The sequence below is a fragment of the Patagioenas fasciata genome, chromosome 1 (genome assembly GCF_037038585.1).
Source record: "Patagioenas fasciata isolate bPatFas1 chromosome 1, bPatFas1.hap1, whole genome shotgun sequence".
In the NCBI taxonomy this organism is placed as follows: Eukaryota; Metazoa; Chordata; class Aves; order Columbiformes; family Columbidae; genus Patagioenas; species Patagioenas fasciata.
The window spans coordinates 89,742,848-89,769,189 of NC_092520.1; the positions used below are offsets into that span (position 1 = coordinate 89,742,848).

The 26,342-nt window shown below is 39.1% G+C and overlaps 1 long non-coding RNA gene across 1 annotated transcript in view; it reads right to left on the reverse strand.

Annotated features, from left to right (window-relative positions):
• Nucleotides 1–5,716: 5,716 nt before the first annotated feature.
• LOC139828286 (uncharacterized) overlaps nt 5,717–26,342 on the reverse strand; it is a 35,266-nt gene continuing 14,640 nt past the window's right edge. The window contains exons 2-3 of the long non-coding RNA XR_011739728.1: nt 19,013–19,206; nt 5,717–6,034 (exon numbers count right to left, since the gene is read on the reverse strand). This is a non-coding gene — a long non-coding RNA (uncharacterized lncRNA). The remainder of the gene's footprint in view (nt 6,035–19,012; nt 19,207–26,342) is intronic.

Genomic DNA, 26,342 nt, shown 5'->3' on the forward strand with positions numbered 1-26,342 from the left:
AATGTTCTTCAAAGAAAATTAAAAAGACTAACATTTGTCCTAAATGGAGACATATGGTTCAGATATTCTGATTTAATTCCAATTCAGCTACCGAATGTAGATATCTTTTGTGAGTATACACATTTCTAAATAAGATTCTTTATGAAAAAATTAAACTCTTCTGATGCACTACTTCTCAATTAAAAGGAAAATTTTGTGTACCATTGAAGATACATTTTGATCTGAAAATTAACTAAAAAGAAGACAGGAACCACTAAAATTATAACACTGAGAAATTTGGCAGCAGCAGTTATTGATTCAATTTGTTAGTTTCCTGTCAAACTCATGTTAAGAGAAAGATGAGGTGAAGATGAATAAAACAGATTACCAAAGCAACTCAAATTTCTGTGATCGTTGATGAGAGTAAATGCACAGATCTCTAGTGAAAAGTGACTTTTGAGTCACCTCTTGAGAATGTATACTTTACAATTACATTATTTAGATCAAATTGTTACCATCAAATTAGGTGAAGGTGCTGTTAATGTGGATGTGAGGTTCACACAACACACTACATATCCTAGTCATGAAATATAAGGAGTTTTGTTTTGTTTCCTTTTTCTATAGCTGAAAGCTCTGTGGCTCTATCAGCAAACTAGTTTTCTATTCCCAGCTCTAACCAGTGACTTCTATGAGATTCTGGAAAACTTATTGCTGTTTTTCTAGAATTTCACTACTTGGGAAGAAGGAAGAAAATATTTGCTGCCTTACTACAAAACATAGAATTATCTATGCAGAATGGCAGACAGCTCTGCAAAGATCCTTGAACTAGTGGAAATCTGAGCCAGTAATTCCATGTGATATACTGAATAGCCCTGTGTTACTGGGAGCAGTCTAACTGCTATTATATGGCAATTTGCCAGAGGCTGGCTCTGGACCCCTAACAATCGCGATTTTTATCTTAGATTAAGCATTTTGGTCATGTAGACATTGCATTGTCCCAACATACATGGGCTGTACAAAGCTGTGCTGTAAATTTGGTCTCAGTCTATTACAGGCAAACTCCAAAACTTACACAAAGTCAGTGCATATAGCCTATATATCTGATCCTCCTCTCCCACCCACCCCAGCTGAAACATGTTTTACACTATCCCTGTTACTCCTAATCTTGTCATAGTAACTACTATTATTATATCTTTTAAAAGACAAAACTTACATAATCTCAATTATATGAAACCTACACAGGCTCAGTGGGACCAAATGTTAATCCTCTCAGATCAGAATTACCTGTACATGTTATATGTTTTCAAGGTGAAAAACAAACTTCCAATTGCCTGTTCAGATTTAAATGTATCTCATATAAGACTCCAAATTGCCTGAAATTTTCTCACTAAAAGTTGGGAACATTGTCACCCCACTGTGAGCACAGTTAGATGAAAAAAGCTTAGCTAAAAGCTTAGTAATTACTGTTTCTTTTCCTTTTTTTTTTTTTTTTTTTTTTAATGAAGGCAGTTTTTGCACAAACATGAGCTTAGTGGGACTTACAAATTCATTTAAAACGAGAAAATAAATTTCTAATCGACAAAATGCTGTAGAGTGTGCTTGCTTTTTCTTAGCAGTCACAAAAGTGCACAAGCATTTCAGGCAGCTTGACATCTGTATTACATAAGCAGAGAACAATTCAGCTGCTTGGAGAATATAAAAAACAACTTTGACCTTACACTGGAGTCATGCTTCAAAAGACTGATTATTCATACGAGGAAAATTGCTCAAAACCAACTGCTTGAAAAAATTCTCAGAAAGAAAATACATAGATTGTTCCAAGGCAATAATATAATTATGATACGACAAACTGGATTTTTTTTTTTATTCCTAAGGCTTTTTATTTTTTCACAATAACTGCTAATATTTGAAATATTTTATCTTTCAAAATGTTTCCTTTGTTTATTCAGCATATTTTTTAACTTGCTTGAATGAAGTTCTTCAGGAAGACTGATTGTTGCAAGCCATTGCTGTCTAGCTGCTAATGAAAGAGTTTCAAGCAATGTTACCCCTTGTTACATTAGATCAGAAACCACGAAACTGCAGGGTTGAAGAAGCTTTCTGTTGGTAGAAAATAGTGTAAAAGTGTCCATATGAAAAAAAAAATTGACTCAACAAATTTTCAAAATATTCTTGACATAATGGTAGATGACCTGAAATTCTGAGTTTATTTTCAAGTAACGTTTTGCATCTGAAGGAGGAGGATTAGTTATCTGGTTGAGGAGCTGAGTGGAAGTTCAGGAAATCTGTGTTGAATTCGTAGCACTGCTACTTATTTCCTCCATGATGCTGGGTAGATAGTTCAGGCCCCGTTCCTGAAAACACTTATGCAAAGCCTTAACTTCGCTGCTGTGAGCAGCCCTGGGATTTTTGAGCCTTAGCTAGATAAATCTCTGGATCCAGAACTGTGCTTGGGCTTCTCTACATGAACAAATTGAGCTGTCCTAGCCTTACCAAAGCACTTGAAGCAGCACATCTCCCTAAGTGGATTTGATTGTTAGAGCACACACAAATGAAGAGGGCTTCAGCCTTCCCTTTATTCTCCAAAATGAACCGTGGTGAAAAGCCAGCCTCACATTTCCATAGATCTTTTGTGGACTTTCAGTAAGTGTTTGTTCAGGGCCTAACATGGCAGAACATGCGCTGTCAGCATGGTGTCTGTGCATTAATACAAATAAATGCTGGTTTTTTTTGCTGTAATCAATAGATTAATAAAAACAAGTTTCTTTTTTTGTTTATATCTGCTGATACAAATACCTTGGCACAAATGTAAATGTGGAAGTGAAAGGTCAGATATTCCACCTGACTTTCAAGCCAGCAGACCTAGTGTAACCCTAGTGTAACTATTATGTATGTGCTGAGTTTCTTGCACCTGTTTTGATCTGGATTACTTTATCTAATATGAAGTATATGTATATAAATGCTACTTTTTTTTTTTTTTTTTCCCTCCAGATTGCTACTTCAATAACAGAATCCAGTTCTATATTTTGGGAGTTGCAAGACCCAAGGACTGTCCATCTTCAAGTGGAAGACACATCAAATGGCAAGAATACTTGAGGCCAGGGAATCAACAAACTATAACAGGCCGAGCTCTTTTCAGTAGTGCCCAATGACAGGATAAGGGACAACAGGCACAAACTGTAACATGGAAAGTTCTGTCTCAATATGAAGAGAAACTTCTTTACTCTGAGGGTGCCAGAGCACTGGAACAGGCTGCCCAGAGAGGTTGTGGAGTCTCCTTCTCTGGAGACATTCGAAACCCACCTGAACACATTCCTGTGTGATCTGCTCTGGGTGAACCTGCCTTAGCAGCTGAGTTGGACTGGATGATCTCCAGAGGTCTCTTCCAACTCCAACCATTCTGTGATTCTGTAATACTCCTGAAGTCCATATTTATCTTAACTGTTCTGACCTGTGTCAATGAACTCCTGTAAATCAGTTGAAAATTTTCTGTGATATTTGCTGATAAAAGAAAAAAAAAAGAGAAAACATGTCTGTTGCTTTATCTTATGGTCTTTTTAGTAGCTTTTCTGCTTTATAAGTTCAGCATAATTCCTGTTTTTTGCTGTTTCACGAGTGCCTGCTGAGGTCCTGGGATACAGAGAGGACCATCTTTTTTTTTTAGAGGGCAGCTTCTAGGAACCTGCTGATCATCAAGCTAAGGTTCAGTCCACGAGCAAATCCTGTAATTTGGGTCACAGAATCTAGTTCATAGCCAAGTATTGGGGTTCAATTTTTCTTTAAATACTCATTCATGGTACTATATGGTGGTCTTAATTCCTTCCTAGGAGTATTGTTTTTACATAGTTTATTAACCAAGTCAAACTAAAAAGTTGCTCTCTGTTTGAAATGAGAGGTTCTCAAATTTTTTAGTATTCATTGTGAAGCCAGATACTTCAATTTAAACAGAGTAATAATAATAATAATAATAATAGTAGTAATAATAAAAATCAGTTTTCTCCAAGCTAGCTGTAATTCACCTCAGTGAAAGCATTTCAGACAAAGGTTTTGTCTCAGGCTCCAGCAATCTGGTCACATAGCTCTCGACAGTGACATGCAATTCTCTCACACTCTAAACTGCTTTTAAAAGGTTTGCGCTTTTGATGCGTATCCTAATTTTACAGCATCACAGTTGAATGGGCTTCTCTCCTGACAATGTCAAAGTCTGAGCTATTCTTTTTCTACCTTACATTTTTCAAATAGTTTTTAAAACCAGGGAAGGAATTTCACACCTCCAATCAAAATAAGCCAATCAGCAGAATTGTTTCAATTTCCAGCTCTTAATAAATCACACAGAGTTAAATCAGATTCATGAATTCCAGAGTAGTTATGCATTTATGTTCTCAACTTCCATAACAGAAGTTGCAATCCAATGGGAAAATCTGAACTCTCTAATAGTCATCTGCTGAATTTCATTTCAGGCAGAATTAATTTGTTTATGTCTGCTAGTCTCTCAGTGGAAAAAAGTTAATCTTGATACAATATTAAAAAAGTTAATCTTGATACAATATTAACATAAGCTTATTTCCTCGTTCACTCCCCTTTGTTTTGAGCTAAACAAACAAAAACCTTTAAATTTCCCACCTCTAAACTCACCGCTGTTCTCTATTTATTACGCATCATATCTCCCTATTAACAGAGTTCAAGCAAAGACCATTTAAATATCACAACTATTGACTTATGAAAACAAAATGTAGGACTGTAAATCTTGAGAACTTCTCTCCACCAAGAGAGACTCAGTGTCACCTTGTATGTAAGATCTGTAGCTTGATCACCTGTTTGTGACAGTGATTGTCTCCCCAGTCTGTGTTAGCCCTGCTTCTCATTAACTTGATTATTTAACTTACGCATTTTGATGAGCACTGCTCCTCCTCTCTAAAGGCTGATACTGCTAGGGCCTTTTCCCGAGAGCCAAGAGGAAGGCTGCTCCAGGAGCTCTTTGCCAGGGATGCTGAAAGTGAAGCAATGGGGTCCCACCCTTCCCCTGTGTGGAGTAGGGGGCTGAGGAATCCAGATTGATTTATTCCACAGCTGAGGTCTCCAAGTTCACAGCATAATGTGCTGCAGCCATGTCCCTAAACTGGCTTCCTATCAGACTTTAAAATGAAACATTATGCTTTTTCTCTTCAGTCCTAACTTTGCCAGAAAGGAGTTTTTATTTTAAAAACAAAAGTGTGCGTGTGGGAAGAAATACTGGGGGGAAAAAAAGTCCGTGACCTGATACCTGTGTGTCAGGGACGATTAGAGTCACTGAGGGTTCATAAACATATGTAGAAATTAATTCGACTCCTTCTTGGTTACAAATACCACATTTTCTTTTTCTTCTCTTGATTACAAATGTTGCGTGATTACTTTTAATCCAAAAGCAATAAATTTGTACTGACTGCTTAATCTGATCTGTAAGTTGAGCTTTTGGTTTCATCAATCACAGATTTATTGCATTTTTGAGAGAAAACAGGCAATGTTAAATTCTGCTTGGTTTTAATGTACTGCATCTTTTTCAATTCTTACTTTTACAGTGTTTCTGTTTACTTAAAATTCCTTCTGCAAACAAATTAAAACCAGTAATGATCATCTTTGAAGTTCCAAATCTATTTCTTCAAAATTTCTTTCTTCCCCTCCACCCATTTTTCCACTTGGGGTGCATATATACTACTGAAGACATTTCAAATTCTGCAGCATTAGTTGAATCTCTGAATGTGTTTAAACTCTCTCTGTGCAGTTCTTATATTGGCCAAATTCAACATTTTACTCTGCCAGAAAATGCCAGGTGGTAACAGAATAATTTTAGGTACTTTCTTAACTGTACACCAGATAGCGATAACACAGATAATATCAAACAAGTTTTAACTTGTTTCTAACCCCTGATTCCACATGCTATAGATGCAAAAGGCCATTCATATGAAGTACTTGCCATGTATTGTACAGTATAGAATAGACATCCCCACAAAACCTGGTCCCTGGAGTATCCAGAAAGCACCCTGGTTGAAATTCCCCAATGACAATGGAAAAGTCACTGGAAAAAAAAAAAAAAAAAAAATCTATTGTTAATGTTTTGTGGTTATGATTTGAAGTGAACCATGTCAAGAACTTCACAGTTTTCTTTCACTCAGTAGCCTTAACAGAGCCTCTTTGTTCTCATGTAGGCTACATTTTCAGCTGTGTTCTCCTGCATTTCCAGATGCTAAACCACAATGACCACATTAGATCGTGATACTGAGAAATCCCCTCCTCAGATGTTTAGCTAGAGTTTGCCATGAAACTGGTGTAAGAATGAATACGGAGAATTGAGAAGAGTGCTAACAATCTTCTAGTCATATTTGATGGCTGTTCTCTCATCTAGTGCAGACTCATTAGTAAACAAAGTTGTGGTAGTTTAGGTCATTTCAGCATATGGTCCAGTATCTCCCTCTACATACATCTCCTGTCTAAGGTACCAGTTCTCTGAAGGAAATTAAAGCAGTGAGTGAGATTTCAAGGGATTGTTCTATACTCTTTCAAATGAGTGTGCCATATAATAATATTGTAATTACAGGCTGTATCTTTACTCAAGACTTACATGGCTAGAGGGGTATTTGCAATTTACTTAGCTGTGAAACATCATAGAAAACCATTAAAAACAAACCCATGAAAGCAATCACCTAAAAATAAAGAAAAACAAATCTTTCCTTTCTGCACCCTCCAATAAAAGGAGTGGTTGGAGCTTTCTGCTTCCTGTGGAAATGGATAAAACACAGGTTCCTTCTGTTATAATTTTTCTTGCACATTTCTGGGTCCCGAATTTTTCTTTCCTCAGCAAAATAAGACCTGGAATTATGGCCTCCATGCTGCATTACATGTCTTAAGAAAGAATATTGGAGTGCCTTAGAAACTGTGCTGGAATAAGGTCATCCAAATTGCAATGTCAGAGGGGCTTGCTTATAGCTTGAATATGAGAGTTATCCATTCCAAATGCTCTGGAGAAATATTTTGTTGTTCAGCCCACACTTCCTTCCCCCTCAGCTCCTCCTCCAGCCTTCCTCAGGTTATTTCCAGTTTTCTTTTAATGGAAATTCCTTCTGACCCCAATCTGGTGCTTGAGGAATTCAACCTCTTGCATGTATCAATCATACTAGCCTTTAATCTAGCTTGTGGAGGGCTGGGGAGAGTGGAAAGGAACAAATATGTGGGAGTCAGTAGAATCACAACAGGATCAAAATCCATCCCCAAATGGGAGTAGTTAAAGAGTCTTCTGACTCTGGCAACGGAGACAACTTTTAATATCTTACTGCTTCTTACCTGAGTTGGAGCCAATATTCAGGATCTTCTAGACTCATCAAGTTATGGGTTATAGTTCTGCTTCCAAAGTCTGCCTGGCAATTTCTCCTCAGTGCTCATGTGGTCAAGGTCTCATAGCTAATAAAGGCCTCTGGCTGATCTCTTCTTGAGTATGCATAGTTTGCATGCCTGACTGCATAAGAACTCCTCATGTCTGATCTCCAGCATAGCCAAATAACGTGTCCAGACAGCCAGCCATCAGCACCATCTTGTGGTGCTGGCATCACCAAATCTTTTAGTACTGTCATGGCACAAAAGCTGGATGATGAGTTCTTGAAAAGTCAAACAGGCAATGTCTAAAAATCACACTCTGAATTAAAAACTAACTTTGACCTACAGCCCTATAAATGCTATGTCTCATGATTTCTTTATATAAAACCTCTGATGTATTTCAAAATAATACAAGTTTAGTTATACCAACAAAAAAATACAGTTGGCATTTTTTTGCTTATGGCCATCTAAGCCCTCGTTACATTTAGTTCTGCTGTAACACACTCATTTTTTATTTTTGTGTAATTCCATTATGTGGTTCAGAGGATGTGTATACTACTTGTCATTGTTTTGCATTTAGAAGTCAAAAGCATTGGCCTCACATCAGACCAAGCATGGGATTTGTGAAGTCTTCTGGGATATCAGGTGTTCTGTAGGATATGTATTCTCTAAGCTTAACAGTTTTGTCAGTAAAAAATATTGTGACATTGATGAAGTTTATTCCAATCTTTCAGATCAGCCTCAGGGCATGGAATTGTGAAAATGAAGTACTAAAGAAAAATAATTTGTACCTGTGCTTAGAAGAGGTTTTGTGACACCCCTTCCACAACTTCATACTGATAGCTCCTTTTAGAGGAGGGGATATAGTAGAAAACACATACCAGCACATCACCGAAATCAGACAACAATTTGAGGAGTGGGATTTAACACAAACTTTTTTTTTTTTTAATAGGATAATAGGATTCCTTTTCCTCAAACTACTCAGTATGCCATATGGCAGCTTTGCATTATCATCAGTGCTTAACTAAGTATTCTTGCCAGTTGAGAAGGTGTTAAGATTTTGTAGAGGATTTCCCTACCCAGAGTCATTTGCAAAGAAGCACAATCTTCCGTCTTGCTCTCTGGACCAGCAGTTCACCTGGCCAACTAATTCCCTCACTCTTGCACCTGCTTTGCTCTGTCATAAGGAACTAATATTTATTGAGAAAATAAAAATACCCTTCAAGCTGTTGATTGAGGCGAATTCATAATACCCACTTTAATGAGATATAACTCACAAAACTAGAAATTATATTCATAGAATACACATTACTTTATTCCAGAATAATTAGTGTACTTTCAAAGCAAAGTAATTCTTCTTGGGAAGAATAAGGGAGAGAGAGGTAGTGCAAGCCACTTTTATCCTGTGTTAGAATTCCCCAGCAGCCATTACATGCTGCTCAACAGAGAAAAGAATCTTGGACAAAACCATGCTTTTCTGGGACTCAGAATGAATAAAGTCTTACTGTTAAAGAATCTGGATAAGAACCAGTTAAAAATGAAAAGAAATAAACCACCCAGCCTCCAAATAAATCATACATTGCCCTTACACAAAGACTTCTTATCAACATAGCTGAGCCCCAGCTGTTGCCCAAAATAAGTGCTATTCCTTTATCAATAATCCCAAACCGTAAAACCAACTCCAAACCCTTTTGGAAAAGAAACACATGCATTATGTACAGCTCAGATAATGTACCAGTGCTTAATTTGAGCCAATGCAAGTTTTTGAAGTGTGCACAAAACTAGAGATGCTAACAAAATATGTTGAAGCACTTTCTGTTAGTTTTGAACTGAGTCCATTACCACAGATGTTTCTGCAAGATATTGTTTAATTTTAGTTAAAAATGTAGACAAAAATTTTAATAAACATAGTGACATTAATAAAAACTTTGTGAAAAGTTTTGAGGAAAATTTGTTCTCCCCCTTGTCTCCTCCCACTAAAAGTTGCAATCAAAACAACACTCAACCTATAAATGCATGAAAAAGGCTTGTGTGAAAAGGTTTGATGAATTTTATCAAGGGAGTAAAGTTTGCAGATATATTTTAAGAAATATATTTTCTGTGCAAGGCTAAGACTTGAAGGTAATGGTTCCTCAATGGTATTTTCTCACTCTTCTTGATTCATTGGTAACTTTGCAACTAAAAACTGGTTTCAGTTCTGTCCCACTGAAGAGATTAATTTTCATGGTGTCTCATAGAAATACCTTATTAACTACAGGTTAACATTTAAGGCATGGTAAAACAATATCTCTCAAGAGCTTCTGTCCTCTTCAGGAGTAAGGAGACTGCACAGACACTCAGATTTTAAGAGAAATACCATAATTAATCTCTGGGATACAGGGTACTAACCAGATTGTATTATCTGATCCCATTTTCTAATCACAAGAAGTTGTGATGGGAAGACACAGAAGTTGCTGTGGAAGATACCGAAACAGAACAAAACATGACAAGATATAAAAATAAACTACAATTAAAGGGCTGATGTTAAGTATGAGAAATATATAGAGAATATATATAGTGGAAACACTTCAAGCATTTTATTACCAGAACTGTCCTCTCTTCTTTGGATGGAAGAAAGTAGTGGTTGTGATGGTGGTGAGAGGAAAGAAAATGAAAAATGGAAAGAGAACCTTCTGCAGTAGAATTTATTCATCAAATATTTAAATAACCTATTTGTTCTAACCTTTACCAAGTTATGTTTGAGAGGTGATATTTTTTCTATTGATTATCTTGCGTGTGCTCTTAAAAAATAGATGGATTTTGTATGAGTTACATATTGTTTTGTGAAAATTGCAATTTTTATCGAAGAAATGTCTTTCTTCAAATATATTACTTAATAAAATATCTCAGCTTTCTATAACTCAAAGACCATTGAGTTCCACACTTCTGGTGTGATAAGTACCTTTATTTTCTCCCCAACTTTTAAAGCCTGCTTTCTCAGCATAGCATTCAGTGGACATGTTAACACAGCCAGCCACTTGGTAAAAACCTTACCATTTGATTTGCCAAGAATTTATATAGTCCAATCTGAAGCATTTTTTTTACTGTGTAGTTAAAACAAAGCTGTGCCAAAAGGGAAGTAAGGAAGCTGAAGCTGTGCCTGTGGTTTGGTATTTCAGACTGCCTCACATGTAGGATCTGAAACATGTTATAAAGCAAGTCAGCCCAGCTGTTCTTTCTAAGTGGGCTGGCTCCTCATGACCTGAAGTTAATTCTTGTGTCATCCCTGACAAAGGTTCAGTATATTTGGGAAGACAGTAGAATGATACTCATGGGAAGCAGTTTTAATCTCTACACAACAAAGTAAATATAAACCATGTTGTGGGAAAATGTGATTGCCACAGAAATAATTTTAGCTTTAATGTGCTACCTGGAACAGATGCTCCTTATTTGAAGAATCATCTCCATGGAAAGGTGTCTTCGTGGCTAGGTTGTGCCATAAAAAGACAAGTTTTTCACAACTTAATCTTGAAGAGATAGATATATGAAGAACGCGTGTCAGTATTTATAGACCTGTGCACAGACAGCATCTCCATAAAGTCATAGAATAGTTTGGGTTGGAAGGGACCTTCAAAGGCCATCTAGTTAAACCCTCCTGCAATAAGCAGGTCATCTTCAACTTTATCAGGTTGCTCAGAGCCCCATCCAGCCCGGCCTTGACAGGGCATCCACCACCTCTCTGGGTCAGTGTTTCACCACCCTCATTGTAAAACACTTCTTCCTCCTCTCTAGCCTGAATATCACAGTATCACACAGTATCACAGTATGTTTGGGATTGGAAGGGACCTCAAAAGATCATCTAGTCCAATCCCCCTGCTGGAGCAGGAACGCCTAGGTGAGGTCGCACAGGAATGTATCCAGGCAGGCTTTGAATGTCTCCAGGGAAGGAGACTCCACAACCTCCCTGGGTAGCCTGTTCCAGTGCTCTGTTACCCTCACTGAGAAGAAGTTCTTTCTCAAATTTAAGTGGAACCTCTTGTGTTCCAACTTGATCCCATTGCCCCTTGTCCTATTATTGTTTGCCACTGAGAAGAGCCTGACTCCATCCTCGTGGCACTCACCCTTTATATATTTATAAACATTAATAAGGTCACCCCTCAGTCTCCTCCAAACTAAAGAGCCCCAGCTCCCTCAGCCTTTCTTCATAAGGGAGATGCTCCACTCCCTTAATCATCTTTGTTGCCCTACGCTGGACCCTCTCCAGCAGTTCCCTGTCCTTCTTGAACTGAGGGGCCCAGAACTGGACACAATATTCCAGATGGGGTCTCACCAGGGCGGAGTAGAGGGGAAGGAGGACCTCTCTCGATCTACTGACCACCCCCCTTGTAATACACCCAAGGATGCCATTAGCCTTCCTGGCCACAAGGGCACAGTTCTGGCTCATGGTCATCCTGTTGTCCACCAGGACCCCCAGGTCCCTTTCCCCTACACTGCTCTCTAATAGGTCATGCCCCAACCTACACTGGAACTTGGGATTGTTCCTGCCCAGATGCAGGACTCTACACTTTCCCTTGTTAAATTTCATCAGGTAATCCCCCGCCCAACTCTCCAGCCTGTCCAGGTCCCGCTGGATGGCAGCACAGCCTTCCGGCGTGTCAGCCACTCCTCCCAGCTTAGTGTCATCAGCAAACTTGCCGATAGTACACTCAATTCCCTCGTCTAAATCATTAATGAATATATTGAATAATATTGGCCCCAGTACTGACCCCTGAGGCACTCCACTAGATACTGGCCTCCAACTGGACTCCGCACCATTGACCACCACTCTCTGGCTTCTCTCTTTAAGCCAGTTTGCAACCCACCTCACTACTCTATTGTCTAGACCACACCTCCTCAATTTAGCTGTGAGGATGCTGTGAGGGACTGTGTCAAAGGCTTTACTGAAGTCAAGGTAGACCACATCCACCGCTCTGCCATCATCCATCCACCTTGTTACATCCCCTCCTTCAGTCTAAAACAATTCCCCCTTGTCCTAACACAAGAGACCCTGCTGAAAGTCTGTCCCCATCTTTCTTATAAGCTCCTTTTAAGTACTGAAAGCCTGCAACAAGGTCTCCCTGGAGCCTTCTCTTCTCCAGGTTGAACAATCATAATTTTCTCATAGGAGAGATGCTCCAACCCTCTGGTCATCTTGGTGGCCTTCTCTGACCTCTCTCCAACAGGTCCCAAGTGTTTTTTCTGGCAGTGTAAACATGGTGAGAATCATATCCTTCATTCAGAAAAAAGGCTTCTAAAGGAAGGAAAATTTATATTAAAAAAATAGCATCCTGTTACATGAATGCATGTGGGAGAGAGAAAGGACTTGGAAGTATCCTACTGAACATGCCCTGATATGTACACAAAATGGTAATGTAAAACTTACATGCAGAGTATTGGAGTGTCTACTTCCCTCACTCTGTTACAGGATTTTGCAGATTAACAGTTCTGGCCTAAAATATAAGCAAGATTTTATAAATTTTACAACACAAGTTTGCAGAGTTACACAAGCTCATCAACAAGCAGTAGCTAGGAACCTTAAGAAAGGCATTAAAAAAGCAGCTTTGTGTCACTTTTCGTGTGTGATGGCTGGCTGGGTGAGCATGTGGGGTGATGTGCTATAACGGATTCATTCTCTTTTTCACTTCAGGGGACAGGTCTGAGAGCAGTTGCCCCAGAGTCATCTATCTTTTATATTTCTTAGTCAATGCAACGGCTTATTCACTGTATGCCTACAAAATAGGCTGTGACAGCGCTTGCAGTCACCTTGCTTCAGTCTGCTGTATTTCCTGCTGTCCTCTTGCTGCTATAAAATGTGTCCTTGCCTGGTGCTGTGACACAAGCAGCCAAAAGTCTGTCTGCGATGCATATTATTTTGCTGTCCTCAGCCCAGGCTGTGTGTGTCTTAGCAACTGTTATGCTTCAAGTCTCAGAATTCTTGCGCTCGGAATTTTTTACCCAAATTCTTATCTCACTGATGCTTGTTTTATACCAATGTAACTCAACCGAGTTACCCTCATGATGGGATGAAATACTCTCTGGCTTTGATTGTCTGCCTGCTTCTCAAAAGCTGAAGTTAGGCAGTGAACCCAGCTGCAAGTGAACTGACAGAAGCCCCTGATGAGAGTGGTATGAGCACTTCTGATACCGTTTCAAATTTAATAAAAAGGTCACAGGAGTGAGCGTTCCTTCTAACGTTATGTTCCCAGTGAAGATTATTCACTAGCTATTTGCTCAGGTCTGAACTATTTATTACTGCACAACACAGTGCCATCATTTCTGGAGGTGTCGTTCATTACCCACTGTTCATTTGAACAAGACAGAAATATTTCTGTTCTCTGCCATCGTGCCTGGAAGTGTCATTAGCCAACACAGCATCACCCAGTGAGTTGGACCATGTGGCTGTACCGCAGTGGTGTTCCTGGATGCACCGTTCTCATTCTCACTTCTCTGGGCGACCACGGATGACAGCAAAGCCAACCATTTAAAAAGCTCACCAGCAGTAAACCCACACCTTTGCTCCTGGCTACAGTTTCCTAAATCCTGTGCAGGCTGCCTGAAAATGAAATTCACGCAACTCCCCTTCCCCTTTCATTACTTTTTCATAAAGTGGTTTCACTACTTTTGGTGCAGTATGCAGCAGAGTAATGACTCACATCTCTTAGTTTCAGGAAGAGTTAGATTTGCTCAGTTTTTGACAGTTTCGGTTTCTCCCACAATGGTAACACTGTACTGAAATACACTCGGATAGCTCTAAATATTATGGTACAGGATTACATAATAAGTGATATTCTTCTCATTTTATTATTCCATAGTTAAGCTTATAATGTCAGCAGTAGTAATTTAGTTAGCACAAAATACTTTGTTGCTGCAGCAATGAATTCAAACATAACCACTTTGGATAACTCACAAACAAAACTGTGCCACCTGTCTTTACTACATTAGATGTAAATCTTTAATGATGTCATAATATTTTTGAATCATTCCATATCTTCATTTACTTCCAGAGCTACTATCCTCTCAAAAATCCTTTATTATAAGTATATATGCACATACAAACACACAATGGGTGAACATTTTGACTGAAAAATCCAGGACAACAAGCACAAATTTAACTTTGTTGTTTGGTCTAGTACAGAAGGCCAACGACTCACTGAAACAGGTAATACCCATTTTGAAAAGTGTTTCAAAGAAACTTACTTGTAATAGGAGGGCTGCTACCTGGTGAATATTATTTTGTCCAAGCCCTGCTGATTTTCTTGGTAGAGTTATATAATGTTTTCTAGGCATAAACCCAGCAGAGACAGATTTAAAAAAAAATGCTGGAGAAATTCTCAAAGACATCTCCACTAACAACATGCCTCTCATGTCTAGTAGCATGCACAGTCACTTAAATGGGGCCTACAAAACCTCTTGAGAATGCACTTATATTTTAGCAAGGGTAAATACTGATTAACATCACAGCCAAGTTTCAAACATCTACCCCCCAGGGTGGTTTTATTATGCAGCTAGTATAGAATGACTGTAAATGATATGCATTTCCCTGTTGATAATGAAAATGAAAGTTTAAATGTGGTCAGTTTAAATTCTTCCTGCCAAACTAATGTCGATTCATTTGAAGAAGCCCCCTCCATGCCGTAGCCAGCATCCTTTGTCAGTCAGAAACCTTGACTTACCTGGTGTTCGCCACAGCTGGATACTATGCTGAAATGCTTGGGATGAATCGAGGGACTGTTCAGATGTTACCTTGTTGTATCAGCTTAGAACCCCCAGACCCCATTTGCTGGCATGAGAGTGAGAAGGATTTTGTGAGAGGAGGTGGGGTGCAATCAGTGGGAGCAAGAGCTTCCTTTAAGGTCAGCTATGAATATGCATTTTGGTGTTCTAGCTCTATGATTGGTCCTCTCCAGATGGACTCTTAGTTTGTGTAATTTGCTTTTGACATTACCTGACTGAGAGTAACTATCATGATTCTGCACACATACACATTCTCTCTCCCTTCTTCCTGAAGGAAAGGTAAGGCTTGAGTGTCCCCTATGGCTATGTCTAGACAGGCCAACTTGTTCAGCCTTATGTTTTTTCCTGTCCTATAAAAAGACTTATGAGTTCTTCTTCTTTTTTTTTTTCTGTTTTTCTTTAAAGAAGCCCCTGGACAAGAAGAAAGAATAAGAATAAGAATAAGAATAAGAATAAGAAGAAGAAGAAGAAGAAGAAGAAGAAGGAGTGCCCCATCCCCTAAGACCCTTGATTTTTTACTTCCATAGTAATGCAACAACTATATTCCAAAAGCTATTCTTTACTCTGCCCCGAATCACTACCTAGCTCTTAATAAATACATCTTTATGTAGAAAATTTAACATGTTTAATGTCAGATTTGGCTGAAAAAGGCTAGTTTTATACATCCTTGATGTCTTTTAAAAGTTGTTATTAGTGTATCTATTGTTTTCTTCGTCCTAAAACGGGGATAAATACCTCTTGCCTTCTTTCACCTTTGTCTTGCAGGGCTCCTCTAAGAAGGTTCCTGATGTTTCCTGAGCAAATGTAAAGCGTTTGCTTTCACAGTTCCTAGTACCAGCCTACAGAATTCTGTTTCCCTTCAGTCAGAGGATTTCTTGATTAATTATTATATTGCTGCTTTTGATGATAATTTCTTCATCACAGGATATTACGTATTAATGGATGAAGAAAGGTGTTGAAAGTTGTCTAACTCACATAAGCATTTTCAAGAGTGAATCCAACCACTTTAAGCAGCCAGACTCTAGAGATCTGGCCTTAAGGGCAAGATTTTATGAAGTTAAGATGTATCCCTCTCCATACATAAGTTAGTTTCTGCCACCCAGCTCAGTACTCAGAGCTGCCTGTCTCAGTATAAGTAGCTGTGCCCTTAGTCATAAATGATTTCAGGTTACTCTACAGCTTTTTAAATTGGGCAACCAAAAATGGAGATAAGTGAAGAAGTAAAATATACACTGAACGACCGAGATTTTCAGAAGCATCACCATCTGTGCACTTATGCAGTGTTCATCATCCTTGTATCAATCATCAGCTGTGAAATGGTGTACTGACTCATTCTCTCTTGGGTGGTTTTTCTTTTTTGTAGGAAAAGCAGAGCTAACCCTCAATTTCAAGTTGCTTTTCAAATAGAACAGATGGTACTACAGAGCAGACTGCAGTACCAATGAATAAGAAGTCCTGTGGGCAAGCCCTTTTGAGTGGTGGACTTGAGCTTCAATGGATAGTATTATTTCATTTACAAGCAACTACACTTTTCAGCAGATTGATTCTTGTGAATCTGTAAAACCTACTGCTTGAAAAATATACAAACCAAATACTTTCTCCCCCCGCCACATTTTAAAGGGAACAGTTTCTCCTGGCCATAACTTACAACTTTCCTCCTTAGTAACTTACTCTGCCTTCAGATGTAATATTAACTGTGTAGAACCATAAAGAGCAATAGTAGTCAAATAGCAAACAGGATTTTTGGAGACTACTGCTAATTTAAAACCTACAGTATCTGGTGCCTATTCAGTTGTTGCTGAATTTTATCTCAAACTGGTGAATTGTTTTTGGTTTTGTCTTTGTTCTCATAAATGCACCACACCAGCTCTCTCTCTCAGCTGAAATTGTATAGCATGCACAACTTGCACAGAGGCCTCACTTCACCCTCACCAACTTGCTCCTTGGTTATGGAAAATGTAGCTTGAACATGCTGCCTTTTAGGTAGTACCAAGTTTTTGTTGTTCCAGGTTGGAACTTGTGCAAAAAATGAAAGTGTACTAATCTTTAAGTTCACATTTTGCACTAGAGAAATATGTTATTTCCATGTACAGAGTGGGAAAGCATAGGAACAGAAAAGTATAAAAACCCAGATTGAATTATGATGAGATTTATTTTTTGTAAAATATTCATATTTATGGATGTGCAGATATCATCCTCCATTCTGGTCTTCAGCCTAAGAAAGAAGACTGAGCCATGAGGGAGAACTACTTCTAATAGAAAATTGATGCAGCTCAACTGAAAGAGATCCAAATGATGGATAATAATATACGCATGCAACCTGGGAAGTGCTGGGCAGGCCTTTAGCATACAAAAATGTGCAAGGAGGTGAAAGAGTGCTTCTTACTCAGCTCTTGTTTTGACTACAAATTGCAAAAAAGGCAGGTGTGGTTTTGCTGCACACCCTAGTAGGTATCTGTGGAGATATCAACACAGGCATAAAATGGTTATATTCTTGGCACAGCCCCCTGACATACCGGCCCGAGGACCTATAGGGAATGATTTATTCTCTTTTGGAGTCAAAGTTTCCTCTCTGTTTGCTCTGCTAGAGCTTGGCTTTCCTGTGTCTTCTGAAAGACTGATTATGATGTCTCCAAGAGAGAACATTGTTTAGTAAGGGAAAATAATCTGAAAGTCATTAGTAATAGCTTAGTCTCTACTGAATTACAATTTTGACTGTCTATTTTCATGAGAAATACTAACACATGAAAGTAAAAATCCCTAATCTCATTCAGGAATCTACAGTTCAAGTAAAAAAACCCAAGGAGCTGGATTTTCACCTGGGGTTTTAGATGTCATGGGTAGAAGTAGTAGCTGTAGAAGAATCATGGTTATCCATGATTGAATCTTCATAAAGAGAGAAATCCAGGTAGCCGATCTAGAAAGTCAAGGATTGGGTGTTTTTTTCCCCCCATTTAAGTGTGGCACAATGTTAATGGAATAAGAATTTGCAGTCCTGTAACAGTTTACAGCTTCTAAACTGAGTCTCATAACTTTGCAAATGTCTGTGAGTGGCAGTGTGTTACAAACTCTACTCCATTCAGTTTTTCTGTATACAGTATGGAAGTCCTACTAGTGACATTTTAGGGCACATTCCAGCAGCTTAGCAAAGACTGAAGAAGAGATCGAATAATGGTAGAAGAAAAAGCTGGAGGGAATCCAAATTTACCTTTTACAACCTCACTTTGGTATAAAAACTGTTAAGAGAGTGGGTGATTGCACTGTGAGACTTGTAGAATATAATATGTAAGGTACCGATATGTTATGAAAGAGCTGGTTTTGAACAACTTTCTGAGGTTTTCCCTTATTGAAGTCTGTGCTTTGTCATTGCAAAAGGAGAGGTGGGGACAGCATTATGTGTGCTCTTTCACTTTGTGTATCCCTGGTTAACTCTTTCCTGAAACACAGGCTAGGTGCCAGAATTTTTCAGGAAGCATGTGAAACTTAATGTCTCACAAAGTTTAAACATGGTGTGAATGGTCCCTAACCGACTTTAAAAGAGATGCTATCAAACAATTTCTAAATAAACAAGCTTTGTGTATCACAGTGGACCCACTGTAAGCGGTAGATGAGATAGCTAGTATTAATAGCATCTGCTACAGCTGTGCTGGGTGGGAGAAGTACAAATAGGGGAGCATGCGGCCAAAGGAAGAACAGCTGTTTCATTCATAGTAATACAAGAGAAAAGGTGGAAATACAGGGCTGGCACCATAGGCTGTTCTTTTCTCTCTTCTTCCTGCTCCTTCTACCTCACCCTTCAGTGCCCTTGTAGGATGCCTTGGAGGAAAAGGGATTTTTGCTGCTGCTAAGCAGTTTGGATTGCCCCTTCATTGCTTCTTTCCCTGTCCCCACAATATCAATGGGGGTGGCAAATAGCCAGAAGGTGGCATGTTACCTGAGAAGACATAGCTGGAAGTTGTCAGGAGTGTCACGTCCTTTTTGGCCCAACACCCGTGATAGGAATGAGTGTGCCCCTCAATGAATTGCGCCATGCCATGCCATGCAACAGTGGAGTCTCCCTTGTGGGTAAGTGGGTCAGAGAGCCAGGCACAGCCAGAGCTCTGTGGGCAGCATCAGGGTGGTCCAGAGCTGTGTGAGAAAGATGACGGGAATGACAGGCAGCTACAGGAAAATGAGCAACACAGTCACAACCTATAATGCCTGATTGATTTCTGCATATTCCTAGATCCTGCAGTTGCTCAGTATTTTAACCTCTTCCTTGCACAAATGCAGAACAAAAATCCCTGCCCTCTTCAGTACATTTCTTTCCTCCTTTGGGCCAAGTAGAACAGAAGCACAGAAACCAATGGTATGCTTAAAATATGATGTTCATCAGATAGCTTTAAATTTATACAAGAGCTCATGTCCCTGGGAGAACCTAGTCAAGAAATTAGCAATTTTCCACATTTGCAATTCACCAGGGATCAATTAAAAGACTATTATACTATTTACTGATGGTGCAAGATGAAAACAGCTAACATGTCCAAGGGAACTTCTTATAAGATCCTAATTGAACTTAATGTGAAAAGACATTTGACAAATGCTGTTAGATGTAAGACACATTTAGCACTTGTCAAGAGTTGTATTTCTGATTGAACCAATTTATAAGCTAGAGCATTCCTCAGTCTGTATTGATATAAATGAGACTGAGTGCAGTGGCTTTGGCAAGGCTTGAGAGCACTGGATACATCGAGCAGGCTGGCTTCATAGGATTCACATTAACCTACATTAAATGTATGAAGAAATCACTAAATGTGCAGCCATAGTCTGGGTTGAGATGAATTTTAAAGGAGCTCTGGTCTCTTTAGCATTTGAAAATACAGGATATTTTCTGTGAAATAAACAGAATATTTTCTGAATATAGACTAAATGGACATGAGAATGCGAAATTTGAAAAGTTAATGCATAGGGGTGGAGACAGACTTGACCTTGCTTTGAAAGTATTCAGGCATATAAGGATATGATGACAACCAATGGGAGAACTAGTCATGTGCTAAATTTAAGGGACAGAAGTGTTTTGAAAAATCACAGTGTGTGTAAAGAAGAAAGGTCCTGTAGACAAGATGCTACCCAGGTTTTCATCTTTCCTAGGATTATTTCAGCCACAATAAATGTTATTCTCTTCAATCTGTGAAAGGACAGTTCCATTTTTTGTACTTTTATGCCTCATCTCCAATTTAAATAATGACACTAGTGGGTACCATAACCTTAGACTTTTATTTCTTCGTTAATAATTCCTCGGGGGGAGCAGATGAAGTTTTCCATCTAACTGAGCTGCATCATGAACCTTCCATCTTGCTCTAAATTAAATCACATTTAAATATTGGACCTATAGATCTTTTGAGATGAGGCTACTGTTCAGACCCTTGTTTTCAAACCGTTCCTGCCACACTCTAGATAACTTTGTTTTCAAAACCATTGCAAGTCTCATACACTTATGTATGGATCAACCAACTTCAGTGCATCTGCAGAACCCTTCTAATTCCCTCACAACAGGGAACCTCAGCTCAGGATTAGTTTTTTTCCAAGGAAAAATTGGAAGCAGACAAAATTTGGCCATGTTCTTTTGTTTTCAATTTGAGACTACAATTTCATCTGTGTTACTAGCCAGGGCTACAGGCATCTTAACAGACATGTAGCAAGGTTTCTATTTTATGGTTAGTACTGTTCATATAAAGTTAGGATCTGTGAAGCAGTAAGGTTAAGAAAACAAGTGGGTGAGAAAGATTGGACAGGACAGATTGTAAGAAAAAAGGACTGAAGAAAATAGAAACTTATTTGGAGAAAGATAGTTAAAGTTTTAAGTAAACGCTAACATCAACATAAATAGCATTTAATGGTAAATTATAATAGCACTTGAGTACGGAAGGGAGAAGTGCCTGGAGACTCAGATGCAGATAGCAAGGCTGTATGAATGTGAGTGTATGGACAGACCCTCTGACTTATGGACTCTCCTTTTTGCTGCTGATCATCATTAGCTTCTTCTCCCCTGGAATTATTTCTTGCATGTTTTTTTCCAACATTAAAATTACAGTTAAGCACATATTATGAACAAACTTCAAACCTCAGCTAGATTCAGAAAGTTTTCTTTCACTTTGTTTTGATTGGAAACCCACAATACAAACATCTTATTTATATAAAGATGCCTCCTACCAAGGCTAGAACGGCAGCTTCCTTGTCAAGCGTGACCAGAGTGTATACAAATTTGTCTTTGGGTCTATGTCACACCACCGAGTATGACACAGGCTCACTGTGATGACAGTCTGAGGCCACACAACTGTTTACATCACTCTAATTAAGGCCAGGCTTTTTTTCAAAGAGCAGCATAGGGTACAGAAAGACTACGTGAACGTTGTCTTATTTTAAAATATTCTTGAACATAAACAGGAAACCAAAACTATAGTAAATTCAAATTGTAATTTAGAACAAAAATCAGGAAAAGCTATAAGCTAAACCACAAGTAGATAAAAACAAAAGTAAATGCTGTTTCTAGTCATATAGTCTTAGATTCCCCGGCTATATACACACTGTCATTTATAACAGGGCATTGAACTGTGAGCTCCTGTCCTCTGTTTACCACTCTGTCTAATATGGCTGTATCCATCCTATCTAGGAAAAAAGGACAATGTGAGATTCATGTGGTCACCATCATAAGGGAGGGAGACATTGCTTACAACAGTTACTTGCTCCAAGTTAGAGACAATTGACAGTGTGAAGGGGGGCATGAAATGTCAGAGTTTGGGCTCAAGCATGAGACTGAGCCATGAATTAACAAGGGAAAAGTCTTCTGGTCCTGACTTTTGTACCCTTAGTGTAAATCAGCTGTTCTCCACTGAGCTGTTTCTGAGGCAGAGTTCATGACACTGAGTAACTCCACCAGCCTGTCAGCCCAGCAGCAAGCTGCTGCTCCTACCTTGTAACTTCTTGCAGAGGAGCAGTCACTAAACTGAGATGCTGTCACATCTGTCTGAATTATCTCCTGTTTTGAAATCTATTCAGCACAAAAAGGTGGGTAGAGAGAGGGAGTAAGTGACAACTCTGATCCTACAGCAGGAGTTGCTGTGGTCTTGGCTTTGAAGTAAGATTCAACAAACTCCATGACTGTCTTAGAGATCTGTCAAGATCTTCCTCAAAATGCTGTCAAGCTGTTTCATCTTTCAAAACAGAAAAGGTGGATTTTGACCATATCCTTATGTCACCACGTCTCCAGTGCATTTGTAAATGTGACTAAACTAAAGAGCAGTTGCACTCTCTTTTTTGGAGATTTTACGGGCACTTATTTAGCACAACTGGTACAACCCTTATGCCTCTCCAATGCCAGCTCAAGTAACTGAGATCTACACAGAAAAATGAATTAAATTTACCATATAATTTCTTCCATTGTATGGAAAGATTTTGCATTTCCAAAGCAAAAATAGTTATATGTGCCATTCTGTCTCTAGAGCAAGGTGTGATTGCCACAAGCCCTACTGCAAAGAGGGCTCCTGTCCAGCCAACTACAAAACAGAGGCCCCAATATAGCTACTCTGCTTGCATATTTTAAAGTTATATCCAAAGGTCCCATTTTTTCTGTTTTTCTCTGTGCTAAAATACCTCCAGTTTCTCTCCCATCACAACGATCTCCTGCGTTTATATGCCCAGCTTCCACAGCAGGCAGGACAAAGGGGTCTGTTATAAATGCAAGCCTAGCTGGAGCTTGCTCACAGCCCTCACACCTACATTTCTTCCATAAATCCCAGTCAAATCTCTATTCTAAGAGGCAATTGCTGAGTTGGCTGCTGGCCCTGGAAACCACAGTTTCAAATAAAATGCAATAGTGGAGAAAGGAAAACTACTTTTCTTCTTAAGAACAACAAAACAAAACTAACTACTGCAGAGAAAAAAAAAAAAAAAAGGAAGGATTTTAGGTAATGGTAATAAAAATGAGTTCAAATTTAAACTGGAGTGAGAAAACCCTTCTGGTGGGGCAAGAGCCTCAAGCAGCATAAAGTGTGAATGTTCCTTGAAGTTAATGGATCCATGACCATTTAGTCCAGAGGTAGATCAATGTCTGTTTTCAGGAGATTCACCTCCATACATGTGAGCTGCAGTGTTGGGGGCAAGTCCTTACACTGCAGCTTCCCCCTCACAGCTTCTTGTTTTGATTGATTTAGCAGCCACCTGGGCTAACTGGCAGAAACAGAATGAGAAACGTTTAATTAACATCATAGGAAAAGCTCCAAGCGTGCTTGGAAATAGCAGGGATAAGGTTAACATGTCAGTAAATATTTAATAGATTTACAGTCCTTTCAATTTAGACTTTTATTGACTAGACACATAAGTATATCCCTGTGCTACCTTAAATCCATTTATAGTTGCTTGTTTTTTTAAATCAAAGATATGGATAACGGCTAACAGGAGACCACTAATTTCATGCTTGGAGGTATGAGATGCTCAGGGGTTCAGCAACCCACAGTTGTATCATCTCAGAGTGTTTTACCAGCTGTTTACTATCTAGGCCTGGAAAGAATCCCTGATATGCAGCCTCTATGTCATGCTATGTAAACGTATCTGATGAACAGAATAAAAACAGCAAAGAAAGTGGTGTAAAAGAAAGTGTTTGTGAAAGATGACAGAATTACCACCTTGTTGGTAGAAAAAATTAAACTGTTGAACTGAATCATGAATATGAATCACCAAATCCATATCAAAGCAGCATTTGAGATGGAAGTAATTGAGAAGTTTGAATTGTACCTGACAGCTTCTCCTAAAAAAACACACTACCTTTCTAAAATCTCTTCAATACCTTTTCAGCTATTCTAAATTGAAACAAAACCAAAACCCCAAAACCCAGCTTTTTGACCTGAAAGAGATGTCTTAGAGTGTGAACAGCTCTTGCTCGGAAAGCCAGTATTTTGTTAGTCTGTATTTCCACCTAATTGTATAATCTTTACTGTTAATCAGAAATATCAAGTTTTGCATTAAATATTTGTTATGGACCTAGCATAAAATTTAGAAAATTAATTATTCAATAGCAGCAATCAAAAAAAGAAAGAATGTGGCAATGTTACAGAAGACTGAAACATTTTTTGTGGCATGTTAGATGAATATTGACCAAACAGCCATTGTAGATTATTTTAGGCATACAAAGTACTGAAATAGTTAATCAGTGCTCAATGCTGAGGAGAACAAATTCTGTAAAAGAAAAATTTTTCTGGGTTAAATATGAAATGAGTCTTAACGTCATTCTTATCAGATTCCAGTGCCTGCAGGAACAGCTATAGCTTGCTCTAAGGAAAAACACTTGGACATGGCATACCAACACCTACTTTTATGATGCCTTTTCCTGAGGAAAAGTTAAATCAGTTCACTCCATAAAGTCAGCTGAAAGGTATACAAATTATCATTGTGCATATGGAGTGTATGTGAAATGAAATATGAAATCAATCTGCTAGTGGAATGGAAAAGCAGACATTGTAGGAACTCTAGGAATAAAACACTGGAATTGCTCAGATTGTTTTCTAACTGATACAACCGAAGGATGCCTCAGTCTTTCAAATAACTCGTGTTCGGCCTCTGGAAAGACTCTCAAAGATGACTTTTGTTCATAATAAAGCTGGCCACAATAATAATAATACATATCTTGGAAATATAAAAAAGTGAGGCTTCTCTGCGAATTTGCGAACTCTATTTAGAAATAATTTCTGATGTTTCCTTAAATCCTTCATGGAAGGAACTACTTCATGAAACTAACTCTGGCATTTTAGGCACCAAGATCTGGAGATCATAGAATCACAGAGTGGTTAGAAGGGACCTTAAAGATCACCTACTTCCACCCCCATGCCATGGGCTGGGACACCTTCAATGAGACCAGGTTTCTCAAAACCCCATCCAAATTGCCTTTGAACATTACTAGTGATGAGGCATCCACAATTTATCTGGGCAGTCTGTTCCAGTGCCTCAGCACCCTCAGGGTGAAGAATTTCTCCATTATATCTAATCTGAATCTACACTCCTTCAGTTTAAAGCCATTACCCCTTGTCCTATCACTACATGCCCTTGTAAAATGTCCCTTTTTAGCTTTTGTGTAGGTCTTCTTTGGGTACTGGAAGAATGCTCTAGGGTCTTCCTGGAGCCATCTCTTTTCCAGATGGAATAACCCCAACTCTCTTAGCCTGTCTTCATAGGACAGGTGCCTACACCCTCTCTTCATCTTCGTGGCCCTCCTCTGGACTTGTTCCAACAGGTCCATGTCATTCTCATGTTGGGGGCCCATGAGCTGAATGCAATACCGCAAGTGGGGGTCTCATGAGAGTGGAGTAGAGGGGGAGAATCACCTCCCTTGACCTGCTGGCCACGCTTCTTTTGATGCATCCCAAGATAGAGTTGTCTTTCTGGGCTACTTGTGCACATTGCTGGCTCAAGGTGAGCTTCTCATCAACCAACACCTCCAAGTCCTTTTCCTCAGGGCTTTTCTCAATCCGTTCTTTGCCCAGCCTGTGTTTGTACTTGGGATTCCCACAACCATTTGGAGGACCTTGCACTTGGTCTTGTTGAACTTCATGGTGTTTGCACAGGCCCAACTCTCAAGCCTGTCGAGGTCCCTTTGGATGGCATCACTTCCTTCCAGTGTGTTGGCTGCACCACACATATTCATGTCATGGGGAAACTTGCTAAGTGAGCACTCAGTCCAACTCTCCATGTTGCCGACAGAGATGTTAAACAGTGCTTGTCCCAATACCAATGCCTGAGGAACACCACTCATCATCGGTTTCCACTTGGACATTGAGCCATTGTTCACAGGTATTTGAGTGTGAATATCCAGCCAATTCCTTATCCACCAAGTGGTCTGTCCATTGGATCCATATTTTTCTGTTTTAGAGACAAGGATTTCATGTGGGACAGTGTCAAATGCTTTGCAGAAGTCCAGGTGGATGATGTCAGTTGCTCTTCCCTTATGCACCAACACTGCAGGAGTTACTGCATGGATGTAGAAACTGTTGTTTCTTGTTTCCTTGAAGTGGCTCAGCAGTTTGATGTGGGGAAATTACATCCAGGTTCTAACATGGAAGCGATGTTTTGGATTCACAATTATGGTTATATCAGAAATCACTGCTGGGTTAGTTCAGGCAACAAAGCAACAAAGTCACATTTGTTTCTGTATTGTATAGGGCTTTTTATAACTCTTGATACTTTTACTAGCTTTTACTGGTGTATGCTTGTATGCTTCATCCTGGTGAGACAGT